This window comes from Talpa occidentalis, unplaced genomic scaffold, assembly GCF_014898055.3.
Source record: "Talpa occidentalis isolate TD23 unplaced genomic scaffold, MPIMG_talOcc4v2.1 talOcc4.14, whole genome shotgun sequence".
Classification (NCBI taxonomy): Eukaryota; Metazoa; Chordata; class Mammalia; order Eulipotyphla; family Talpidae; genus Talpa; species Talpa occidentalis.
In genome coordinates, this window is record NW_023601433.1 from 10,941,445 (window position 1) to 10,958,970 (window position 17,526).

Below are 17,526 nucleotides of genomic sequence, written 5' to 3' on the forward strand. Positions count from 1 at the left end.
GCGGGCATGGCAGGAGAGGTCTGTCACGCCATGTGGGACCCTCACTGGCGGCCGGGGATTGAACCGGCGCTGCTCAGGCTGCGGGCAGCTTTGCAGTACAGTGCTCAACTGCTGTGCCACCAAGGGAGGCCCGGAAGTATATATTTAAATTGTCCAATAATATTTTTAATCCTCAAATGGTTTTCTGCGATGACTTTCCCTGCCTGCTCATCTTCCCTACTCCTTTATAATGATCCTTGACAATTGTCTGGCTCCCTCCCTCCCTACCTCTCCCCTGCATGGCTATCTGACAGTGCTACTTCAGGAACTGGAAGTCATCTTGGATTGTCTTGTGTCCAGTGTTGGAGCATTTGGGATGGACAGAAACTTAGATAGCAATATTAGCTCTCTCTCTTGCCCATCTAGAATATTCCCCCACACACACCCATGTGTAGGAATAACTGGACATTTTGCTTAGCTCTCCACATCTCTGTTTTTCAATGATTCTCACTCCTGGGATTTGGGATATGGTGGCATGGTCAGTATTGGTAAGCTTGCTATCTCTCCATTCCATTAAAATGGAATGAGGCAGACATCACACTTGATTACCACACCTTGTTTTGCTCAACATAAGCCACAACTGAGAAAATAAGAAAAAATTAAGGAAAGTGGATTGACATTTATCACCACTGGAAGGGCTGATCTGAAACCATATCCTCGGTCAAGTCACTCACATTGCCTTGCCAACCTCCTCCTCTGGCATAATCCCACAGGCTCAGCTCTCAATCCACAAACACAGGATCAAGAAGATAACTTCCTTAATTTTCTCTTAAGTCATCTGAGTCTTCTTATGGCAGACATGCAATCTCATCAGTTTGGAGAGGTCCTCAGGCTCTTCCTAGTATTGCACCCAACTTTCACAAGGTTTGCAAGGTGCCAAGTACTGGCACCATGGCATGATGAGACTGGTAGGACAAGCCAAGTGGAAAGAGCCTTTCAGGGATCTTGGTAAGACAGTCTTGCTCCCATCTGCTCAGTCATCACAGGTCAACACAACAGTGCTTCCTTTTAGAACTTCCAGACCTTTCCATCCTTAGACACACAGGAAACACTCTGACAAGACCATTTGTGAGTCAGGCCAAAGAGCAGTCTCCTGTCCTCCTGGATGCCCCAACTTCCTGGGGGTTCCTCTGCCTCAAGAACCTAGGGACACAGACGTCCTTCTTTGGAAACCTCCACACCTGACCTCAGCAGCTCTATCCACTGAGAGTGAAGAGTCTTTTCTAGCCTGGGGGGCAAAGGGTGGGGTGCTGAAGTGATGTTCTCCCTCCTGGAGTCCTCCCGGATCTGTTGCCTGGGCTCAGTTCTGTCTCTAACCTCCAAGGCCACTGAAAAAACTAAGACCAACACCTGAATCTTTGCTTTCCCTCACTCTCTGATAAGCCATCCTTTCCCCCAAGTCCCACTGTAGGGTTAACAATTGTCAGGCTTTTCTGCCCTCCCACCATTAGTGTTGATGATGAATCCCTGTGGTCCTGAATGCATGCCTGATCGCGGGCACCTAGAATAGGATGTGGGCATATGTAGGTGGGATACACCTGGGCTGAGAGGGGGCTTAAAAGGGTGGCGTCACGGAACGGAACCATCAGAACAAGAACAAGCGAGCAAGCGGAACGGAACCACCAGAAGAAAGCAAGAGTAGCAGTGGTGGGAGAAATGAGACCATGAGAGAATACCAAGAGCCCAGAAGGAGTGAAGACTTGCTGGGGGCTGGGAGGCTGGCAGAGTCAGGCATCTCTATGTGGCTTTCTGACAACTAGGGTGTTCGTTGCACATTATATATTGTCAGTTATTGGAATATATAATATATAATATTATATATATATTCCAATATAATATATATTGGTGCCCCCTGGCACCCCTGCCTGCCGTGTGCCTGGTAAAATGGCAATAAAAGCCTGAAAAGCCACCGAGAGCTCCAGGACGCTTTTCTTCACCCGTCTGCTCAGGTCATAGAAAACCTGCTCTGTGCCATCCTGACACTACACCCACAAGAAGCCTAGGGAAAGAATGGAAAGGGGAGTTTGGTTGTTATTTCAAATATTATGCATCCCCTCCCCAAAGAGAAGTGCTGGGTCTCCCATGCTCCATATCTCATCAAACCCCAGGTAAAGACTGAGTCTCTACCTGAGCCCAACGTCATGTCTGCCCAGGTATTCTTTTTTTTTTTTAGATTTATTTATTTATTAAATATTAAAGATTTATTTATTTATACAAGCACTGGGTACAGTCAGAAGCGTGGGAGGGTGAGAGAATTCACCAGAGCAGAGCGGAGAACAGAAGAGTCTGCCCAGGTATTCTAATGTTGGCTCCTGCTTTACAAACATTCAACATAAATGACTTCTGCGTTTGTGCATTGTCTTGGGTTATCTCTGACCATGACCCTCCACTAACTTAGCGAATGAAGAGTTGACTGTTTGGGGATCTGCAGCCTGGCACAGAGAACCCCGTGCCAGCCCCCAGGTCATCCTGGTGGAAAAACATACCTGAGACCCAAGAGATCTGCTAGTACTTGTCACCTGGTGAGTCATTCACACCCATTTTGTCACACTGAGCACCTTGTTAAAAATTCTGCTGCTATAGAAGGTCAACAGCATTTGCATCCTCCCTGCCTGACAGCAATGTTTTGAGAATAAATGAGATACTGTGCTTTCATCTCCAAGACAATAGTGCATCAGCCTGGAAACATTTTCACATCTATTACCACATTGACCCCCAGACTGGTTAAAAAAAAAAATGATCCCTGTGGTGAGCAAATATAAGAGGGAGAAATAACTCTTTAATATGCTAAAAACAAAACAAAACAAACAAAAAAAAAAACACCTAAGTTCCTTTCCCTTCCCGAACTCTGTGTTCTAGCTTTTGCATTTTGATTGGCTTTTCTGCTATTCATTCCCTAAGCATGTCTTTATTCCATGAAAAAAAGGAAGCACTCAAATTGAGAAGCCAACGTGTGTTCAGTTGAGTGTGTCCTGAGAATTGGTTAGAAGGGGCAAGCCCTGATGATCTTGAGGGAGGAGCCAGATCTGCTCAAATCCAGAGATTTGCTGCCAAGCACCAGCGCCCACTAGTCTCAAGTTCCCCTAAAAGACTTGACCTACAGGCTGGCCACCCATGAGCTCCTCCTCCTTCTAGGCTGCCCTTCTTTATTTGACAGCGACACCAACAGGTCCAAAAATTCTGATCAAGTGAAGACCCTTGACAAAGAGAAACTCCGGAATTTCATTACGACTAAACCCCCACTCCAAAAAATACTACAAGGAATCCTAAAGCCAGAACCTCAGAGGGATGAATAACAACGAAAGAAGACCAAAAAAAAAAAAAAGTTATTAAAAGAATAAATAAATAAAATCAAAGGAAAGACAAACACAATGGCAAATACAGATGCTAACATATCAATATTAACTCTAAATGTAAATGGACTAAACTCTTCAATAAAAAGACACAGAGTTGCAGCCTGGATTAAGAAACAAAACCCAACCTTTTGCTGTCTCCAGGAAACACATTTAGCTACAAAAGATAAAAATAGGCTTAAAGTTAAAGGATGGAAAACAATCCTACAAGCAAATGGACCAAAAAAGAAAGCAGGAACAGCTATACTTATATCAGATAAAACAGACTTCAAACTCAAAAAAATAAAAAGAGACCCCAGTGGTCACTACATTATGATCAAGGGGACAATACTTCAAGAAGAAATAACACTCATTAACATATACTCACCAAACGAAGGAGCACCAAAATATATCAGACAACTGTTGTCCTCTCTGAAAACAGACATCAGAGAAAACACATACGTAGTGGGAGACTTCAACACACCACTATCAACAATGGATAGATCAACAAGACAAAAAATAAGTAAAGAAACTAAAGCTCTAAATAAGGACCTAGAGCATTTGGGCTTAACAGACATCTATAGAACACTAAACCCCAAAAAAACGGAGTACACATTTTTCTCAAGCGCACACGGATCATTCTCCAGGATCGATCACATACTGGGGCACAAGACAAACATCAACAGATACACCAAGATTGAAATCATACCAACCATTTTTTCTGACCATGAAGGCATCAAACTAGAAATAAACCATAAAAAGAAGGCAAGGAACTATCCTACCTCATGGAGATTAAAAACCACACTACTGGAAGACCACTGGACTAACGAGGAGATCAAAGAAGAAATTAAAAAATTCTTTGAATTGAATGACAAGGAGGACACCAATATCCTAAATGTATGGGATGCAGCAAAAGCAGTAATAAGAGGAAAATATATAGCAATAGAAGCTCACATCAAAAAACAAGAAAGAACTCAAAGAAACAACCTAATCTCGAAGCTCAGAGATCTAGAAAAAGAACAACAAAAAAACCCCAAAACCAGTAGAAGAAAAGAAATAATAAAAACCAAAGCAGAAATAAATGAAATTGAAACTAAAAAAACAATCCAAAAGATCAATGAAACCAAGAGCTGGTTCTTTGAAAAAATCAATAAAATAGACAAACCCCTAGCCAGGCTCACAAAGGAAAAAAGGGAGAAAGCACAAATAAACAGGATCATAAATGAAAGAGGAGAAATCACAATGGACACAGCAGAAATTAAAAGAATAATCAGTAACTACTATGAACAGTTATATGGAAACAAGTACAACAATCTAGAGGAGATGGACAAATTCCTACAACTCTACAATCACCCAAAGCTAGATAAAGAAGAAATAGAACACCTAAACAGACCAATTACAAGCAGCGAAATTGAAATGGTAATCAAAAACCTTCCCAAAAACAAAAGCCCAGGACCTGATGGATTTACAAATGAATTCTACCAAAGATTCAGAGACGAATTAGTGCCTATCCTTCAAAAACTCTTCCAAAAAATTGAGAAGGAAGGGACAATACCAAACACGTTCTATGAAGCCAACATTACACTAATACCCTTGAGATTTTTTTTTAACCCAATCGGCAATTAGAAAGTTCAAGAGGGGGTTTCTCTAATGGACCATATTACTTAAATAACAGTCTTGCAATAAAAGCCTGTCTGACGAAGGGGATGATCTCCAGGGAACACATTCTCAGTCTCCCAGAGTCACTGCCCAGCTCCTCCTGCCTCTTTTCCCAATTTCGTTGTCACATTCACTCCTGTCCTTTTAATAAATCTAGATTGGGCCTCCCCTGGTGGCGCAGCAGTTGAGCGCTGGGTTGCGAAGCTGCCCGCAACCTCTGCAGCACCGGTTCGATCCCCGGCCAATGGCAAGGGTCCCACATGGCGCGCAGACCTCTCTTGCCATGCCTGCTGCTCCCCTCAGCAGTGTATTTCGTCGGTCTGCCTGTTCTGCTCCCCACTCTGGCTCTGGTGAATTCTCTCACCCTCCTGCACTTCTGACTGTAGAAATAAATAAATAAATCTTTAAAAAAAAATAAATCTAGATTGCTGATCTCCTCGAGCCTCCATGGAGATCCCCACATACGCTTGATCAGCTTCAGGTTTTCTCGTTTCCCTCTTAGCCCCCTTTCATACTCCTCCCAAAGCCATTACTGCTCTTGTTACCCACCTAGATTCCTAAGGGCACCAATGTTGTTTTATTTGGGGAGCTACCAGGCTGGTGTCCATAGCCAGAGGAGTCAGCCCCCTTAATTCTCCATGGTTTTAGTTTCCTTCCATACCCCCTCCTTCCCTCCCCCATGCACCCCCACCACCATTTTTTTTTTTTGTGGGACTATGGTTTCATTTTATTTATTTTTTTAAAGGGACTTATTATTTTAAAGATTTATTTATTTATTTATTTATTTATTTATACAAGCACCGGGTACAGTCAGAAGCGCGGGAGGGTGAGAGAATTCACCAGAAACAGAGCGGGGAACAGAACAGGCAGAATGATGAAGTACACTGCTGAGGGGAGCAGTGGGCGCGGCAGGAGAGGTCTGCGCGCCATGTGGGACCCTTGCCGGTGGCCGGGGATCGAACTGGCACTGCAGAGGCTGCAGGCAACTTCGCAGCCCAGCGCTCAACCGCTGCGCCACTAGGGGAGGCCCTATGATTTCATTTTAAACAGAAATCATTTCTTATCCTGTCAAAAGTCTTGTCTGAATCCAGGATGACAAGGTAGCTGCCTTCCAGCTTCAGTTATTTTTCTGGAGGTGACTATGTTCTCTCAAGCCCCCCTAGGATTCCTCCGGGCCCTGGCTACACGGGTAGCATGTACCAGCCTTACCACTCCTCAGGACAAATTGCTCCCATTGAGGTTGAAGCAAAACCAAGGCAGCTTGCTCCTCATTTTTATTCACCACTGCAGAAATGCAAATATTGTGAAAGGGAGGAACATTTGTGTTCTTCCAATCACCCAATTTATCTGGATTTCCACCTTCATTTGTGAAATAGAAGGTTTAGCAAAGCAAAATCAACAATTTTGAGTTGGGAACTCTCACCAAAGCAAATAAAATAAATATTGCCACTCCAAAATATATTTTGACACATTTTGTATTATCTCTTTATGGATTCTGGCTGGAGGTGGGAGGGAAAAGATTGACAATTGTTATTAATCAGGCTTTTCCTGAATGCACAGCTATTTGAGGGACTTAAAGGCTTATAGGATTTCAGAGCCAGGAACAGTCTGTATTAGTTATCTACTGCTGCATAAAGGATGATCTCAAATTGACAAACATTTATCATCTCCCTGCTTCTGAAGGCCAGGAATTCAGGGATGGCTTAGCTGGGTGATTTTGGCTCAGGTTTTTCCATGAGGCAGTCAAGCCACGGGCCAGGTCTGCAGTCATTGCAAGGATTGACTGGGGCTGGCAAATCCACTTTCAAGGTCAAGGTTGTTGGCAGCCCTCAGTTCCTCGAAAGTTGTTGGTCTAAGACTTCAGTTCTCCCTGCCTGGCCTTCTCCAAAAGGGCCACTTATGAAATGGCATCTGAATTCCCCCAGAGATCCAAAGGAGAGAGAGCAACAAAGAAGGAGGCCACAGTCACTTCTATAACCCAATCTCAGGAGTATCACGCTGACACTCCCTCCAGGGTAAGGGAGTGAATGACAAGGGGTGAGACACTGACCACCACAGGACCTTACAGATCATGGCGTTTGATTCCCTCAGTTAAGTCAAGGAAGCGAGGACCCGAGGGATGGAGTAGGCTGAGATCCTACGACTGGCTCATACCCACAAGACTCGAACCCAGAGCTTCCATATGCCAGGATGTTGCAACTCAGCAGCTACTTATTTCACCAATTCTGTGCTTACCCAAAGCAAGAACCGAACTAGGCAGCATGGAGACTCGAAGACGAAGACAACAACTCTGACCCCTGCCCAGGAGGTTACAAGAGTGGTGTGGCATAGGATACAGAGGAGGAGATTACCCAGCAGGCGGGGCACATGTCTTCAGAGAATTACAAAGGAAGACCCTTGCAAGTTCAAAGGAAGACCTGGTTTCCACAGGCACCAGCAGGGAAGGTGTAGATATGGTGACATTGAGTTTGACCTTGAAACAGAGATGGAATTAGGCCTAGCAGAGAAGATAGTGGCGGGGTTGCACTGAGAGTCCAGGACTTGACCCTGGTCTCTTTACATCTGTCTCTACTAGGTACAGATACAACAGTTGAACGAATCAAAGTTCAAGTTCTAAATCACCTTCTTGCTTCCTGGGGACTAAAATCCCGAGTCATCCAGGACTTTGGCAGCTTTCTGAGCCTCTGCTTGCCTCAGCTGCCATTTTGGTTTTGACTATTGGAGCTGATACCTGTGATCAAGAAATTAAAGCAACTTCCTGACCATGGTCTATATCATCAGAACAATCCCCAGGTACAAAGGGAAAAACCATTTTTTCTTAAGTACAGTTGGTGAGTCAATGTTTGTTCCTCTTGGGCAGTCATCCGTGCCACTGACTTACTTGCCATTGAGTCAATCTTGGAGATTTACTATGAGGAGGTGGTGAGAGAAAAGAAAGGGTAATATGGGTTTGGGGCTGCCATTCCCTGATGAAGGCCAGGAAGTGTTTGGGAAGGTGGGGTAGGCGTATAATCATGGAGGTCAATTCTAGAATGTGTTCAGACTGGACACATTATCCATCACATTTAGAAAACCCACAATGTTGATGAATACCGGGTCTATGCTATGCTATGGTTACAATTGTAGAGATCATCATTAAGAGGAGGAGTTTTAAAAGTATTAGTCAATTAATGAATCATAATATTAAATTTGTGGATCCAAACTAGCACGTAAAAAGAAAAGATTAAAATATTGGAGGGTAAGTAATGTTTTGTAGCACTTTTGTTTCAATTGTGTGTGTGTGCACATGTGTGTGTGTCTGTGTGTGTGTGAGAGGGTGCATGCAAATATAAACCATGTTGCAGTTTTTTTCATTGTGGTCACTGACAAAACAGTTTGACAATGATTTTGTTCCATATAAGAGAGAAAGGCAGTCAGATCCAACCAATCATTCACTAAAGTCTGCTGAAGCTTACAACCGAGAACATACATGGTGAAAAGGGATGCAATTTGGGGGAGATGTAGATGAAAAAAACTGACGATCTTACTCTTTATGTGTATATTTAAAATATTTCAGAAACAAACAACATTTCACGTGGGTGATAACACAGATTTTATTGCTTGTTATAAATGTCTTTTTTAAAGATTTATTTATTTATGCATACAAGAACTGGGGTACAGGCCAGAGGTTGGGGGGGTGAGAGGATTCACCAGAGACAGAGTGGGGAACAGAACAGGCAGACTGACTGAAATACACTGCTGAGGGGAGCAGTGGGTGAGACAGGAGAGGTCTGTCACGCCATGTGGGTATCTCCCTGACCAGTCAGGGATCAAACCCGTGCTGTAGGGGCTTCGGACAACTTCACAGCACTGCACTCAATCCCCTGCACCACCAGGGAGGCCCATAAATGTTGTTTTTTTTTTTTAATTTTTAAATTAGATCCACCGATTTTGAGTGTACAGTTCAAGGAATTTTGACAAATGTACCATCAAAATAGATGAAATAATTCTACCACCCCCAAAAGTTCCCTTATTCTCCTAGTTTTAGCCTCTGGGGTATAGTGAGGGGGTCTAGTTCTCTAGAACAGAAGCACAAGGGAGAGTAAAGCAGTATGTGTCAGAGTCTCCATCTTGTAAGACCTGGAGGTCACAGAAGGTTAAAGATTTGGGGCTCTGCTCTGAGTCAAAAGGGAGGTATGAAGGGTTCGGCACAGAGGAATGATGTGACTTAGGTTTTTAAAAAACTATGGAGAAACTGCTTTACATGCACACTGGAGATGAACAAATATACTGCAGAGAAGAGTCAGGTTTCTCAAAAGTCAGATGAAGAAGTTACAAAAACACTGAAGGAAAAGGAAGACTGGCATGAACCTTGGGATTGGACTGGAAGCAGAGCTTGCCCTCATGCTTGTGGGCAGATGACAGACGTGTGTGCGCATGGGCTACATGTGTGTGCATGTGTGTGCACTGCCATCTTAACTATTTACTTAGGTCCCTTATTTCAACAATGTTTTGTAGTTTTCAGTGCACATACACAGCACTTCTTGGGTTAATTTTATTGCTTATAGCTGATTCTTTTCAATGCCACTGTAAATGGCTTATTTTCTTACAATTTTGGAAGGTTCCCTGCTAGGGGGTGGAGGAATACTGATCATTTCTGGGGTGATGTTGCTGTGTGAGTTTTCTTCTTGATGAACTGGGACAGGATACAGGGGAAGGGGGCACTAGCTGGTGCAGTATCCTGGGGAGAGGTTTGGAGGAAACAGTAACCAGGGCTAAGGAATCAAGTGACTGTGAAGTGCTGCTGACTCCGAAGAGAGAAATGCTTGGCTCAGACCTATTGCTCAGAGATTTAAAAGGGAAGTGCGAGCATCACAGCACCTGCTGGTTGTCCTCCTGCAGGCAGAAGGCAGAGAGAATGGAAGACAGGCACGGTATCTAAGTGTGACAGCAGCAGTGCTTCTGTGGAGGCTGAGTTCTCCTACGTGCAAGTCAGGCCCTAAGGGAGGAAGACTGACTCAAGAGGCTTGGGATGGAGGAACCTGGGGACTGTAGGTAAGAACCTTGGACCTCCAGATTCCCCTGGGCCCAGAGAAGACCTGCTCTCCTGGCTGAAATATTGGGCCTCTGGCTTCTCCTGCTAGGAGACCATGCTGAGGCAGGGGCCTTTCAGGACAGCGCTTGCTGTGTGGAGCTAGCCAGGCCTGTATCTAGGATCACACCTCAGCAAAGTCAGCTGAGGAAGAGCCACAGGCTCAGCTGCCAGCCGCCAAGGAGCTGGGTCAGGAGGGTGCAAGTTGGTCCATTTGGTGGTGTGAGGGCCATTCTCCTGGGACAGGGGTCCTGGGTGACCATGCCAGTGGGCGGCTGGGCTGGTCCATCTTAAATGAAGTAGAGAGACCGGAACTGCTGGGGCAAACTGTGAGGAAGGGAAGATGCGAGACGTGGGCACGACACCAGGATGACCACCCACTGACGGCGTTCCTTGAAGAGGCTGTTAAAGGACTAGCCTCTCCAGGGGAATTGGCACTGCCAATTAGAACTGGCCAGAGGGCTTGCCAGGACACAGAGGCCTCTTCCGCAGTGCAGAAGCTTTTCAGTCGATGTACTCCCATTTGTTTATTTTTGCTTTTGCTTCCCTTGGCGTTGGCGCTGAGTCCACAAAAACATCACTAAGGCCCATGTCAAGGACGTATCCGGGTCTTCCCCTCAAGTCTTTAGTCCTATTTGAATTAATTTTTGTGTGTGGCAGGAAAGCAGTCGAGGCTAATTCTTTTGCTTGTGGCTGTCCAGTTTTCCCAGCACCGGAGAGACTTGCCTTTCTCTACTCCCTGTTCTTGGCTCCCTGCTCCTAGATGAGTTACCCATAAAGGTGTGGGCTAATTTCTGGACTCTCGGTTTCGTTCTGTGGGTCTAGGTGTCTTTATTCAGATGTCAAATTATGACGCTACCCGCCTGGAATGTATACAATGTTATAAACCCACATTTCTCAATAAAAAATTATATTAAAAAAACACATGGATTCAGTAGGTTTGGGGGGTGGAAAATGCCCATTTCTAGCCAGCTGTTATCAGTGCAGGCCCCTGACTTTGGGGGCCACAGGGGACAGGCCTAGCAGAGGGCAGGTGGCAGCCTGTAAGAACCAGAAGCAGGATGGCTATAATTACCATAATGAACAGCAACACTGGAATGGCAACCTGGGCTGGGGGAGCTGACCTAAGGGATCTATTGCGATGACTCATAGAACACAATGTTCCTGGGGGAAATAAATGGAGCTGGGGACAAAAATATCCCTAATAAATACAGTAGATAAAAACACCCCTCTGTAAGTCATTGCCACTTTCCAGGCCTGAGTCAATGCCCAGCCCTGGAGCCTATCAATAAAATGCTGGACCCAGTAACCTCCATGGTGAGTAAATCCATATGTGACTCCACCCTACTCAAAACCCAGGTCTCCCCCAAAGAGATCACAGTCATTTACAGTAAGGAAAGGGGAACACTCATCTCTTTGCTGAACAGTTGATACCCAGGACCGGCTCCCAAGTGACACTGATACTCAGGGACCCAAATACCCCTATAGCTGTCCCATTAGAGTTTGGGTCTATGGGGGTCCTGCCAATACAGAGCCTGGCCCCAGACACAGCAGGCTGAAAAAAGCAAACTGAGCCAAGTTACACCTTTGAGGGTCTGGGGCACACTGGTACGTCAAGCATGAGATTGGATCAGACCAGCCAGGTGTTGACAGGTAAGAGCAGTCATACCAAGGACAGGTGTTTGTCAACAAGAGGAAGGACATGTACCTGGGGGGCACTGTGGAAAAACAGCATACTCCCCAAGCTTCCTGTACCCCCAGACCCGGAGGCCACACAGAAGGGGGCTGTGTCCCTGGTACCATGCCCAGCAGCTGGCGCAGAAGGACTCAGAAACGGCTTCTGGAAAGACCCCATCAAGTTCGCCTCCATGGGAAATGTGCTCTTAAGGGCAGTCAGAGCAAACATTCTTTTTTCAGTTCTTAGGGTGAAATGAAGAGCCCTGTTCCTGTAGGGAAATGAACCAAGGTATGTGTACTTTGCCACTTGGTGTCTTTCCCAAGCTCTTTTGCAATGTATAGGACATGGCTTTCCAAATTAAGAGAGGGAGGTTCGACAGCTTAAGTTACTGCACATTTTTTTCACATGACAAGTGCTATTTTTGCACCTTTTAAAACAGGCAGCCTAGACCCCAACAAACACCTGCTGTGCTCCTATGAAATAATGATAAACAAATGATCTGCCCTCTCGAAATAGCCAGAAGAGCCACGGCAGAGGGGAATGTTCTGGACTCTGAGTTGCAGGGTTCAAGTAGTTTTTCGAATGGGGCAAGCTAGGAAGAGGCTGGGTTCTGAGTCTTTTCTAGTACCTGTCTGTTTAGTGCTTGTACCAACCCTTTGATGGAGGAGCTATCCTCACTGTACAAAAAGGAAAGTCCAGAAGTTTCGAGGACTAGTCCAAGTCTACTCTCCTGCTGCCTGGACCCTTTCGACTATGGACCCAGCTGAGTGGCTTCCTCTGCACTGGTCCCTGAAGCTTGGGCCTTCCACGAGCTGCCAAGTGATTCCTGGACTTTGGGATCTCACCCATCAAGACAACCATCATTTTCTGGTGCTGTGCAGCCCGCACTGTGTGAGGGGCTTGTCACAGAATAGCGGGCAGGGAGCTGGGCAGCCCGTGGGTCAAATTCTGTCACTTTCCACCTGCATAATGTTTGGCAAGCTGGCTGCTCTGTGGCTCTGTTTCCCTGTTTGTGAGGACGGTGCTGCTGCTCCCTACTTCAGAGGTGCTGAAGACTGGGGCGAGTCCAGGAAGAGAGCTTGGACCTGCCCGGGAGAGGCTTAGCCAGGACTAGCTCTGGCCCTTCAGCCCAGGGATGCTGTGTGCTGTTTTGTGCTCACAGATAAAGAATCAGGTTGTGGTGTCCTGGCTCACATGGGTAGTACATGCAGGGACACAGAGAAGCTTGGCCCATCCTGCACCCCTAGGCCCCACTCAGTCCTCCCAACCAGACCTCGGCATTTCCCTTCTGCCACTTACTTCATTTGCTACCTGGCCAAACCTGTCAGGTAGCAGCTGTGCCTCCCTGGCCACAAGCTTAGGTGTGCAGGAAGTAACGGCAGGGTTTTTTTTTTTTTTTTTTTTCCTGTATCTCAACTGATTGAGGGCCCCAATTTCCACTTGGGGGGATGGAAACCCAGTCTCAAGTCAAACTCAGTTCAAGGTTCTAATCACCTTCCTTGGGGTTGTACCAGAATTATTAAGGACTTACACATGCCAAGGTGCTGGGGCTGGACAGAGGCTGGGACCATGGGCCACCATGTATAGCTGAGCAGGTTGTGCACTGCACAAACACACTTGATGGGGAATCAGCGGGACACTTGATAAGCTGTGGATGTGGGTTCAGGACCACTTCCACCAAGGAAGGAACACCTATTCCTTTGCTCCAAGGAGCCATCCAGTAGGTCATGTACCTGTGGGTGTCTTCCTATGCCTTCTAAAAACTGGCACAAAGGCAGCTCAGAGCAGGAGCGGCCATACAGAGTTGCCTCATCCTGTCTGAATGGCACATCCAGCTCCCTTGCCACTTTTGGAGGCCCTTCACCTCATTCATGCTGGGGGTGAGCCTCTGGAAAGGCTCTCCTGGCCCAAGTTCCAAGGCCTCTGCTCTTGAAACCCCCAATATAAATGGGATTTTGGCATCTCCATGTCCTTCCCAGGAAGGACAGCCCTAGACACTACAATACCTCCTCCCCCTTCTCAGAGGAATATTTCTTTTCTCGTAGGAACCCCAACTCTTGTTAGCTTCTGTTCTGACATCCCTTAGGATTTTTCCCCAACATTCTATCAGCCCGATGTCCACACTAAGCCTTTAACTTGTATTTTGAAGAGCAAAGTCAGGGAGACCTTTCTACTTGGGCTCTCTGCCTCTGCCCCCTAACCCCCTCCCGCCCCCCGCAAGGCTGTGGACTGTGGGAAAGGGATGAAACTATTTGGGAAAATCCATGAACCTTCCCCTCCCAACCCTCAGCTGCTCCACCACACCTAGGAGACCCGCGGGGCACTCGCTGGTCTTACTGTTTCTGGTAGAAAAAAGAATTCGCTTTCCCTAGCTCTCGCCTCCCCCCACACCTCTCCAGCTCCCCAGCCCGCAGCCCTCCTGCTTCTCGCGTTTTCGGTGTAACTCTGCGTGGGGGCCGCTCTGCTTCCCGGGCACCGAACCCCAAGGGCGCAGGAGGGGGACCTTGACTAGCAGCCCGAGCCCTTTCGGGGCTCGCCAGCCTCAGGCAGCGCCCCCTGCCGGGAGGTCGGGGAAACGCGCGGTCTCCTCGGGGCGCGCGGCTCACAGCGGTGGACACAGAAACGCGTGTCCAGGCCCTTGGCTGAACATCCGACGAGCTTCTGGCTACTAAGCCACTGAACTCAGCAAGCAGGACTCCAGTGCAACTTCCTCTCGTCAACTCTTTGATATCCCTAAATTGGAAATTGGTATCAAGCTGGGTGGATTGTCCCAGAAGTGTTGAGTCTGCCCAAAGGGGGCTGTGGTTAGAAAGAAAACTTTTCCAAACCATTGTCTTATGGCAGTGGGGAGCAATTTCTTTTGTATTTGCAGAAAACTTAATACAGCCAGCAAAAAAAAAAAAAATTATCGGCCATTAGAAAAATTTAAAGTAGAAGTGATTATATTTAGTTCCATGGAATTGTGTGTGTGTGTGTGTGAGACAGAGAGACAGAGACAGAGACACACACACACACACACACACAGAGAGAGAGAGAGAGAGAGAGAGAGAGAAATTATCCACCATAATGGATAGAGAAATGTCATGAGAACTTTGGGACTTTTGTTTTTGGCCATGCACTATTAATAGAAAATATATTTGTTAACTTGATAATCATATGGAGGCAGCTTTAAAATTTTTATTACAAGCAATAATAAAATGCACAATACTACTAATCATAAATTACATATGGCAAATTGATTCTTGAAGAAAGCCTTCATTGATTTTTGCAGAACTCTGCTGTCTCTAGTTAATCTATGATTGGAATTGACAAATGAACGCTGTATGTGTGACATGAATATTGGTTGGTAGTTCTTTTTCCCTTAACGAGAAAGACCAAGGTAAAATAACTAAGAAACTTCATTCGTTGTCAACATGAAGCAACCTTTTGCTAACTTGGATAATGGTTTTGCGACACTGGAAAAATCCTTCCTTGAATTCAGAAGCAACTGACACAATTACGAAATTTAGTCTGCCTTATTAACCTATTCGCCATCACTTTCTTTAAATCTAGAAAATCTACAAAACAGTAAGTCAATTTAACAATTAACAGATTATTTACTGGTCTCAGTAATGTAAATACACAAGCTACCAACACGAGGCCAGTGAATACCAAGTTGGGTAGAGATACAAAGAACCACATTATACAGAACAGCATTCCCACCTCACAGGTACACTAGACCACCATGCCTGCAACAACAGACGACAGTAAGACATGTTTTATCTTTTAGGAAAATTGTACTTTACTAGACAATCAAATAATTAGAAAGGGATATGTCTTGAGTATTAACTTCCTTTTTGCATAATTAATGGTAAGTTATAATTTAATTTTTAATAATGCCTGTATTTAACAACCTGCTCACAAAAGCCATAAGGAGCCCCATGTGCCACTGCCAGACTCCAGCCACTTCTGGTTCCACAAGGAGATCACTGGCAGGGGAGGAGAGGGCAGTAAGAAATAAGGGTTGGTTTTCCTTCTCCTGACCCCTGGTGGGAGGGATTCTGAGCTCCTTCTCCTCTAGTGTCCTTTGGAGCTCAGCCAGCCCTCCCGGCTCTTGGCCCTAGAGTTGGGCTCCTTGGTTTCTCACTCTTGCTGCTTCCTTGGCTTCTCCATCTGAGCTCTGCTTTGTACACAGCCTTCTCAGCACATCCCATTAACCACTTCCCTTGGAGGCTGCCTCTGTCTTCTGGCCTCACTTTGCCTGCTCAGACATCTCACACATCTACCCCCAAATTTAGGAAATGCGTGTCTCTAGGCAAGTTGCTCAGCTTCTCTGAACTTCAGTTTTGTGAGGATAAAACCAGATCTTTCGGGATATTTTTGAGAACGATTAACCAATGGTCTTCTTCCTGCCCTGCTCTTCCCCAAACTGGGCATCTGAACCTTGTAGTAGTCATTTCCTCAAGGACAGGATTTGACATGAGCAGACTGGGGAAAAGGCTTTGACTTCCAAAGTCCACGTCCCTGTAGGACATCAGGGCAAGGGAAACCTAATGAGTTAAAACAAAAAGAAGCACCTGACAATGTCCTCCTGGCCGGCCAAGCCAGGAGAGGTGGGAGAGCAAATGCTGGCAGGATGGGCATTTGAAGAATGGAGGACAAATGGCTCCACACTGAGTCCACGTAACTCCCTGAGTCAGTCCACAGGGCCCTGGTGCCCCAGTGTGGCCTGGGAGAGGAGCACCAACCGCTTGGGGCTCCCCCACAGGCTGGGTGATGGCATCAGCTGACAAGCAATGTGCACTTGGGCGAATGGGAGGACCGCCAAGAACAGGGGTCCAGACACCCCACCCCCAAACCTGCACCATGCCTTTGGCACTGAATAATCCCTTTCCTGCCAATTTGCCTGGGCAGGAGAGAAATTCTGAATTGAAAGGTATTAATTTCTACCAGGTGCAGAATAAGGTCTGTGATATGGGGTCTCTGGGGAAACAAGGCTCACTTCTATGCCATTTACGCCTGCAGACTCACACCTGTCACTAAGAGAGTGCTGGAAGTCACCTCAAGGGAGCTTCCCGGCCAACTTGCTGACGGGCTTCGCCACGCCATCTGCAAAATATATTAATTGGTGGCCCTGCCATGGCACCTGTGTCCCAGGAGCACCTCAACCAAGAGCCATTGGTTGGTTCTGTGCCACTTAATGCCACTTGCATGGGTTTTTGTCATTGACAACTTAAATAACTGCCATGAAACCGAAGGAGACACGAGTGAGTGAAAAAGGGCTGTGGTTTCCATGACAATGGAACTCGTTGGCACACGTTGTTGGGAGAAGATCGGCTGTCACATTAGGTGTAAGGGCGACCACTGCCAAAGTTCGGGGAGACATTATAACCATAGAAAAATTCTGTGGTCAGAGCACTTCACGGCTGTCTTTAAGTTCTCACTCCTACAGAAAGGAAATTGGCAAGTGGAGCCTCTGTCCTGCGCGGGTAGTTTGTATCAGAAGGAAAACCCACATCAAAAGTCTTACCTGGGGCCTCCCGGGTGGCGCAGCGGTTGAGCGCTGGGTTGCGAAGCTGCCCGCGGCCTCTGCAGCGCTGGTTCGATCCCCGGCCACCAGGTGAGGGTCCCACATGGCGCGCAGACCTCTCCTGCCGCCCGCTGCTCCCCTCAGCAGTGTGCTTCGGTCCTTCTGCCTGCTCTGCTCCCTGCTCTGGCTCTGGCGAATTCTCTCACCCTCCCGCGCTTCTGACTGTACCCAGTGCTTG